We start from the raw sequence: 9,454 nt of genomic DNA, 5'->3' as shown, positions 1-9,454 counted from the left end.
GTTGTTAAGCTTTACACCTGCTTTGCTTAGACAATCCAGAACTTCAGATAACTTCTGGTCGTGTTCCTCTTTATCTTTCCCAAAAACCAGAATGTCATAAATCATATTAACAACTATGATTATTAACAAGCGCTTGTCTCTCGTCCCGGTGTTTTGCGCTGTTCCGTCACAAATGAATAACCAACATGCCCAAGCTAGTGTCCTGGCTGATATTAACAACGTTAGATTGGCCTTCCAAGATTCTAGCCATTTCCCTTTCAAAGAATTCCGGAGCAGATGTTATTCCAAACGGTAAACGACAGTAGCAGTAACGACCAAAAGGCGTGATGAACGTAGTGATTTCCTGACAATCTTCCGAAAGACGGATTTGATGAAATCCAGCAGTGGCGTCCAGCTTTGAGAAAACTTTGGCATCACCTAGTTGTCCTAGGACCCATTCAACCGTAGGTAAAACGTGCCTTTCCCTGAGAACCCCCTTGTTAAGTTTGGTCACATCCACACAGAGGCGGTATCCACCTGAAATTTTAGGAACTACCACCAAGCCTGCACACTATGCCGTTGGCTTGTCAATACGCCTAATAACTCTCAGTCTTTCAAGCGAGTCAAGTTCATCTTTAACCACATTAAGGAGGGGCAGGGGAATCCTACGTGGAACGCTCAGAGCAAAAGGTACAGCGTTCGGTTTTAGTCGGATAGTGTACTCCGCACCAAAAGTCCCTAAGCCTTCAAAAATTTCTTGCGTCGGCAACTGACCAGGAGAATGAGAAGGAGGAGCCTTACTTGCGAACGTGTCAGAGCATCACCGAAATGAACAACTTCAAGAGCTGTGATGGCTCGGTAACCCAGAAGTGGCGTCGACTGCGACGGGAGGACGTAGACTCTCTGCTGCGAAGTGCGACCTTTCCATTCGAGGGTAGCTAAACATTGACCGGCAACCCTCAACTGCCGGTTGTCTGGCCCGGTGAGGCGAGCCTCCGGCGCATCCAGCCGCGATGGAATGCCTGGAAAGGTGGCCGGAACCACAGTCACTTCTGCACCAGAGTCCACTTTAAATTGAAGAGGAGGTCCGTTGACCTTGACACACACGAACTTGGCGTTCTCCGTCTTCTCCTTCTTGATAGGATGCACAGAAATGGAGTGCGTGTGTCTTGCGGATGAGCGTTGCTTTGAGACGGAGGCGTTCTCCAAATGACCTTTCTTTTTGCAGAAGCTGCATGCAGCGTTCCGCGTAGGGCAGGTATCACTTGTATGAGCTTCGCGTCCGCAGAAGTTGCAGGGTTTTTTCGAAGCGTATCGACGAGCGTCTCTCGGAAAGGATTTGCGACGCGCGATGGCGTCCACATGCACAAGCAAAGCACCGTTTTGCGCTCGTTCCTTGCTTTCCTTCTGCGCGTCCTCATACAAGCGGGCATGTAAAAGCGCCTTCTCGAGAGTCAAATGCGGCGTTCGGCAAAGCTGTTCCGAAAGCTTAGTATCGAACACGCCAACAACGAAGCGGTCACGAACCAGGTCACGAACCAGCCTGTCTTCGACGCTGGAAGAGCCGTAGTTACATTTTTTTACCATCGAGCGCAGGGCGGAATAGAACGCGTCCACGCTCTCGGATGGTTGTTGTACACGCTTATGGAAGGGAAAACTTTCATGAATTTCGTTCACTGGATGAATGAAGTGAGCCGTGAAGCGTTGCTTAACTTGGCATACGACACGCTTTCCAACTCGGTGAGCCCAAGAGAAGAGAGGATGCGGCGCGCTTGAACACCTATGCAATAAAGAAGTGTGCGAATCCTTGCTTCATCCGTTGCTGAAGATGCATCAGTGGCGACAGCAAAATCTTGAAATTGCTCCGCCTACGATGACCAGGAGGCCGGGTCATCGAAGTCGACCGCTGGTGGCGGCGGTAGGCCAGACAAACCCGCGAATCGAGGTTGCGTCTCAGTCGAAGACGACGCGTCCATGGTGCTGCAGACAGTCTTGGTCTTGAGATGGTCTTGAGATGGTTTAAGGATTTCAAAAGAAAAAAGAAAAATCAGAATCCAAACACTTCTGACACCATGTATAGTTTGCCGAGGGGCAAGGTTGCAGAGTTGGGCTGGCTACTAGGTCTAGCCTGGACCCATGTTAGCGGACGGAGCCGCAGCAATGAACGCTCTCAAGACCGGAAGTCAAAGACCCTTTATTGTCGCCAACGTCTCTATTTATAGGGCTGATCAAGCACCCTCTACAAGAAATGTGAAGCTTTTAGGCGTATACAAACAGCCGTGCCGTAGAGCCTACACACCACTGATTGTTCATGCCAACCTTAGTACCTGATGCACAAGATGCACGAGGCTCACTCTCCGTTGAAGGGCGAGAAACAAAGTTGTAGGGAGGAGTTGCATGAAGAAAAATTTAGCACCAACAGATGCGCTGCTGTTCAATGGCCGACGAAGTTGTCTCCAAAGATGCGCATAGGCCACTTTGAATGAAAACAGAAATCTAGACGGACTTGGAAATAAGAAAAAAATACATGTGCACCTTTACTGAACATTCAGCAACTAGCGCCATCTTTAGGAAAAGGTGGCCGCAGCTAGCTCAGCACAGGGTTATTCGGATGTATATGGGAGAAGACTTTGTCTTGCAGTGGGCATAGTTAGGCTGAGGGTGATGATGATCATGCTGGTGAGGGAACAACGGGTAGCTCAGTCGGCTTAGTGGGGATAATTTAAATTTGCAATTTTCAGCACAGTAGAGTCCTGTAGTACCGGCCGAGGCGGCCGCATGGGCACACGACTCAACGTACGCTGGGACAAAAGACGGAATTTATGGAACGGGTACAAGCATTTATAGAAAACAAGCACGTGACACAAACAGCCGATCAACAAGTAAACATACGCACAAACAAGCGAAGGTCCAATGCATTAATTCTAAACCAAAAGCAATGGATACATGACATTAAACGTGCCCGGACACTGCAAATCATTAATTTACTTTCCTTTCGGTGAAATGTATGCAGGCTAGGTGCGATAAACATTATATTGTCACGACCAGAGGAGCCGTGAAGGTAGACGTCGGGAAGAACCCAAGGCTGGGAGCCTTCTTTTTCAATTATGGAGCCAGCTTCCACGACACAGGACAGAACAGCGCGCCACGAGAGCCCACCGCCGCTTCGTCGTCGTCTTCGACTCAGCGCGGAGGCCGCACGGCGCGTAGGCGCGTGGCAATATCTACCTTCGTCAACAAATTGACAAACTGCTTTATTGGTGCAATACTTTCAACAAAAAAATCGCAATCTTGTGCCTTGTATAATAATTGAATCCATCAGTATGACAAGGAAGACAATATCTAGTTCAATGCTGCATTTAAAAAAATGTTAGAACAGTTTTAAGTACTTAGAGTGACAGTAGTAATTGGTTAATGTTTAGAAAAAAATACACAGCAAACATAATTGTTACGCCTAAAAGCTGCATATTTCTCGTTGCAGCAACAATGCCTGGTGGCGGCAAATTTGCAAGCACTCGCAATACTTTCAATCACCGGCAACGAATATTCCAACTGTGCACCGTAGCGGGAACGGACAACGATTGTTAAATCCCAACAGAAACAATTAAGGCCACTATTTGCGTATTTTTTTTCTTGGTCCGTCCACTTTTTCTTCGCCTGCATGGCGCTTCCTCCTCCTTTGCATCGCTCGTGAGTTACGTCACGCCATTCGCTCGTGTCGTTCACGCGCCGCCGTTCGACTGCGCCGCCAGCCTGGCTGACAGTTTCCTCGCTGGCCGTTGTTCCGTCATCACTAGTTCTGCAGGTCCCAGCGTCACACGAGGAGCAAAGCATGGACCCGTCGAAGCCCTCCACCTCAATTCGACTCCCAGGTCCCGCAGGACCCGGGTCCACGAGGATCCGAGTTCCCCAGGTCCCCATGACCCCAGGACCGAGGTCCCCCAGGGCCCCTCCGCTGGCCGAGACACAAGCCAGGCGTGTGTCGGTAGACGACAGCTTCGACTCCGATTTGTCACCCGAAAAGGTGAGCTCCGACTCTTTCCAAAACCATCGGCGATCGCTGTGGACGCGATGGTCCCCGGTGGTCGCCCCGCCTGCGTTTACATTCCTGCAACGAGGTTAAAAAGCCGTGTTGGGCCGTCGACACGAAACGAAGGTTTCAGTCGCCTGAAAACGAACGAGACCAGTTTTCACTCCTCTCTGGCGCCCTAGCACGGACGGTCGACATAATTAACGGAGAATCATAAAGTATCCGCAGCGCAACGTCGATATAGCGTAACATGGAAAGCGAGGGGAGGAATGAAGAAAGATGTGAGCGACTGACTTTGATCTCTCTACGTCGATGCCCTCATTGCTCACTTAATACCAAATTATGCCCACGCTGTCTAGACTGCTGATGCAGATCATTCGGCACAAGTGGATAGATTCTGACGGGCTTTGAGGTGAGGGCAGATAAAGCCAGCGCTCAATGCTAAACCACAAGTTATCGTTTTTTTGTTATTAAGGCGAAAGCCTTCAATGGCTCATGCTGTCGTGACCGAGACCTGTCTGCAAATTTGTCCGCTTTTCAGATTGGTCGAAGTGGTGACGTCAGTGCGCGCGCATTTTAAGGCGAACGCCTTGTACTTCCTTATACTGTCGTAACCAAGACCTGTTAGCAAATCTGTCCGCGTTTCGGATTCATGCCTTATATGGGCACGACTAAATGAGTTAGTTTATGGGGTTTAACGTCCCAAAGTGACTAAGGCTATGAGAGACGCCGTAGTGGAGGGCTCCGGAAATTTCGACCACCTGGGGTTCTTTAACGTGCACTGACATCGCACAGTACACGGGCCTCTAGAATTTCTCCTCCAAAGAAGTTCCAGCCGCCGCGGCCGGGATCGAACCCGCGTCTTTCGGGTCATCAGCCGAGCACCATAGCCGCTGAGCCATCGCGGCGGCGGTTAAATGAGTAATTGATAATTAGTAGCAGTTAAGAAGTGGCATGTGGGACTGTGCACTGCGGGTGTACCTTAACTAGCACTAATTAATCAGTGTACTAATTAAGGTCGCGTTAGCTGTCACGAAGTGTGCAAGGCATGCTTAACAATCATTAATAGTTGTACGTTGTGGTTGTGACTGAGAGGAGGAGGAGGAGGAAAATGCACGTTCCTGCCGACTTTCTCGAGGCGAGCCACCGCCGCCGCCACCACGTGCAGAGACACTGAAAAAAGAACAGAAAACAAGACAAGTGCGTCACAACCGCGTCCGCCGAATAGGACGCCGGCTAGAAGAACAGATACCCCGTCAGGTTGGTTGCGCTTGCGACCGAGAGAAGGATGAAAAGGAAAGTGCACGGGCCTGCAAACTGGCTCAAGCCGAGCCACCACCGCTGCCGCGTGCAGACAGAAGAGAGTTGAAATATAACAGCACAGAGTAAAAGAGAGAGTAAAAACGCGCGTCGCAACAACCGCGTCTGCCGGAACGGACGCTGGCTGAAAAAAACAGATGCAGTCAGAGTTCTACACGTTTCATATATACTGTGTCGAACATTCTACACAGTTCCAACATTTGACAAGTGAATGACAGAATATGATGGATGGAATTGAATAATCTAAATATCAATTAGCCTAATTAACCATTCTAGTGAGACCACATAAATCAATAAAACCCAGTATGAAATTGGTCGAGTTGGGGAAATGAACCTGGGTCTCCGGAGTGCGACACGACCACGCTAGCCACTCCGCCCTGTCAGCTCAATGGTTTGGGATGAACAAAGGCGCGTCTAGCTAATACAGCGTCCCTTACGGCGAGGTTCAGGTGTCCACCGAGATATGCGAGAGAGATACATTTCCTTTCCTCAAAAACAAATTTACCGCCGAGCAAGGCGTAGAGCCAAATGGGCGATGGCGTTCTGCGGACTCCCTGGCAGCGTTGCAAGATGCTGTCGCGTTCCGCTCTTACAGGCGAAGCTTAACGTCTTAACCACACATCAGTGACTCAAGCAGACAGCCAATGTACGTGCCATTCGCTGCAGGCACTTTACTCGAAGGAAGGAAGGGAAGGGAAAACTTTATTTTCACTAATGCTTCTTCCCGCGGTTTGGGTCATCCTCAGAGACGTCTTGGTTCTACCCCCAGGAGCCTTCTCTGTCGAAGTCGTCCGCCTCTACTCGAATCATCATTTACAACCACATTCCTGACAGAATGCTGTACTCAGGCTTTCGCCTTGCACCACTTTAGTCGCAGAAGTGTCTAATTTTTACACTTATTCTTCAGTACTTTCGGGAGCCTGGCCTTCCGTTGTGTTTCTTTACATTAAGTTGTACCGTGTCTACTTTTGAGCTTTATTATGGGCTGCATTTATTAACAATTTTCGCTTTTGTAGAGCCACTTCTTCATGTTGGGTCCTTATTTCGCGTACTCAGCTTCATGCCTACGTGCGAGCAACGGCTCGTTCTTTCGTTTAGAGAGAAACAGCGTGCTGCTATGCGTGCCCATCTGAACTGGGTAATGGGATTAAGCGTTGTTTCACGCTTTTGCTAAGCGGTGGTTAACAAGGTGACGGTAGCCAGCACAGCAAACTGTACTTGTGAAATAGCGGCACATTTCAATTAAAGCCAAAGGGTTCTTCACTTAGCTGCAGTACGTCATTGACGGGGCGAAAGATGTGGCGAAAGATATTACGACACAAGTGTGCACGCGAGAAATTCCAGATCGCTTGGAAGCGATTGCTGGATTGCTGCTAAAATGCGTTTCTAACGGTTGGCCACAGAACTTACTGCAATCTATCGAGGCTATCTTCACCTCCCACTCCCTCTTCCTCTTCTGCACCTTTCTTTTTTCCGAGTTTGAATGGACAACATTAATAACCCGTCCTCCTTTTTACGCGGCCGTTTGTGAAGTTTACATGGAGCATAGCCATGCACATACTGTTTGTTTTGTAAAATAAATACGCTGTAGTTATAGCTATCCTGGTGAGCTCTCCAGAGTGGACACATTGCTGTTGAAATGTAGTGTAGGGCTAAAGTGGACGAAAGTCTGGCGTATTAGGGTCAGAATGCATTGCTGCACTTAAGAGAACAGGTCATGCATGCTGGTGTCGTATCCCCTCCAAAACGAGGAAGGTCCTTCAGGGCCTCACAGCGGCTGAACAAGCGAAGGAGGACCGGTAACCGATGCTATGATAATAAGAATTGCATCGCAGAAAGTTTTGTGGACCCTGTGTGCTCTTGGGATTCAGGTAGAGTGGTCGAGCCGGACAAGGGACGAGGAAGACGGAGACGTCGTTATGAAGAAAACATGGAAAACTTTATGCAGACTATTTGCATAATGTACTAGTAAAAAAATAAAGGTCGCTTCTGAGCAAACGGTAGCCTCTGGGTCGCACTCGATGCCGAGTTTTATGGGCTCTTCCTTCCCTGAAACGCCTGGATGGAGACAGGGGCTCCAGAAGAACGCGTGCCCAGAAAAGCTCACTCTGGCACTAATCACACACGTTCTCTCCAGTGGGCACGCCTCAGCCACGTGTTGAGTTTGAGGATGAGGAGGATTGCATCTATGTCGCGTAGGCAGCGTGAGTGGCGTCGCTACGATCTGCTGGCGGGCGCACGAGTGGCTTGCACTTGCTCTTCACGAGTGCAAGACCACAAGGCCCAGGGCCACGTGCACAACAATGCGGTGAAGGGAAACCGCTCCTTTAAAGAGGAATGCCGCGGTCAAACATCGAGTCTGGACCTAGCTGACACCCGGGTCGCCACTGGGAGGTCCATTGCGGCGAGCCTTAAGAGCTGTCTTCGTTGTGTGGTCTCCAACCAGAGGCTTGCCTTTGCCGCCGTGGTTACCCCGGTCGAGGTAGTACGCGTTTTAATGCGATTAGGCAGGAAGGGAGCGCGCGCATAAGAGTACCACTTTTCTTTTTAAGGCGATGGGTGCTTATCGGTACCTGTCTAAACGCTGGAACCTCGGAGCCGGATTCACGACGGACGAACAAAATATCAAGCAGAAAACTTACACCATGGTGTATTCATTACCTGTTTCAGACACCGTTTGCCCTCTTGTGTGCGGAAACAAACAGCGTGACGGCTACAGGTTAATGAAGGACCTGACCACTGCGTCACATGATCTCTGCGCAGGACATACCGCAATCAGTCATAGCGCCATCTGACAGTCGAAAACGGAATGGTACTCTTACAGCCAACGGGGTAATAGAGCAGCTAGTAGTACCGGGCGAACAAATAACGACAGCAGGTGGGATTCAGAGGCCGCGAGAGAACGCGACACTGTACAGCACTGACTAATCAACCTGTTTTGTCTCCATGCAGCGGTATGAAATATCCATCCAGCAATGGTCAATCGCCCACATTCGGCCCGACTGGGAGGCTTCCATGCATCACTCCGAGGATTGCGGGAAGAACTTCCACCTTCCCAGCAAATTCATTGCGCACAGTCTGTACCAGCATCAGCGCAACGAAGCCACCTCGCCTGACAGAAGAGTGCCATGTCGTCTGTGCCTGGTGCCGTGAAGAGCAAACGACCTATGACTCTGCACGCTGGGACTCGCATCGGGGAGATGCTCTGTGCGTGAAGTGCGGAGCAGAGTTTGCTTGCGCAGCCACTGCGGCTGCACACAAGCAGTTTCACAAGACGGGCGGACGCTTCATGTGCGGCTTCTGCCAAAAGCTTTTCGCGCACAACAGCGATCGCGAGGAGCACATCCGCGTGGAGCGCCCCCGCCAACGTCGGATGAAACGTCCCCGCTTTCCATCCACCAACTAGGCCAGCACGGGACGAGAAAGCATTGTGGACATCATCATCAACATCATCATCATCAGCCTGACTACGCCCAGTGCAGGGCAAAGGCCTCTCCCATGTCTCTCCTATTAACCCCCTTCGCCAGCTGCAGCCACCGTATCACTGCAAACTTCCACCTAACTTTCTGCCGCCCCCTGCTACGCTTGCCTTCTCTTGGAATCCACTCCGTTACCCTTAAGGTAACATCGAAGCAGAAATGGCCGCTAAAACTTGTGCCATGGAGTAAAAGTCGCGCCTGGAATAAAAAGTTTCGTAACTATCCTGTGAAATCAAGACCTTTATCTGCTTCATGTGGTCAAACGGAGGTTTTATTATGCGTGCTACAAAACCAAACCCAAGAAAAATGGGGACTCTAAAATGTTAAACGCAATCAGTTGTATGCCTGCCTCTTACAGATTTTATGTACGTCACCGAAATCGTGGGTCAGCGCAAGATAACCAATGACTAGCGCGGCGATGGCAGGAGTGAAACTCTGAACAAATCAGCAAAAAATTACTGCATTGTTGCAGACGGCTATAAAAAGAAAAAAAGAAAAGCCACGGCATCTCTCGAGCGGGACATGAAAGGCGCAGCGACATCTGTAGCCTTTGCCACAGCGTCGAGTGCAGGCTTCATTTTTCTTTTTTCGATTTTGTTTCGTAGCGGCTTCACGTCGTCATAGTTGAGAATATTGTGGGAACTGA

The 9,454-nt window shown here is 49.8% G+C and overlaps 1 pseudogene; it reads left to right on the top strand.

The window, feature by feature from the left end:
* The first annotated feature begins 3,759 nt into the window (after nt 1-3,759).
* On the top strand, nt 3,760-8,757 carry LOC149328247 (uncharacterized; annotated as a pseudogene).
* The last annotated feature ends 697 nt before the right edge of the window (nt 8,758-9,454 follow it).

The sequence above is a fragment of the Amblyomma mixtum genome, chromosome 9, assembly GCF_055824585.1.
Source record: "Amblyomma mixtum isolate Tamu chromosome 9, ASM5582458v1, whole genome shotgun sequence".
NCBI classification, from domain to species: Eukaryota; Metazoa; Arthropoda; class Arachnida; order Ixodida; family Ixodidae; genus Amblyomma; species Amblyomma mixtum.
This window is presented reverse-complemented; position numbering and strand designations above follow the sequence as displayed.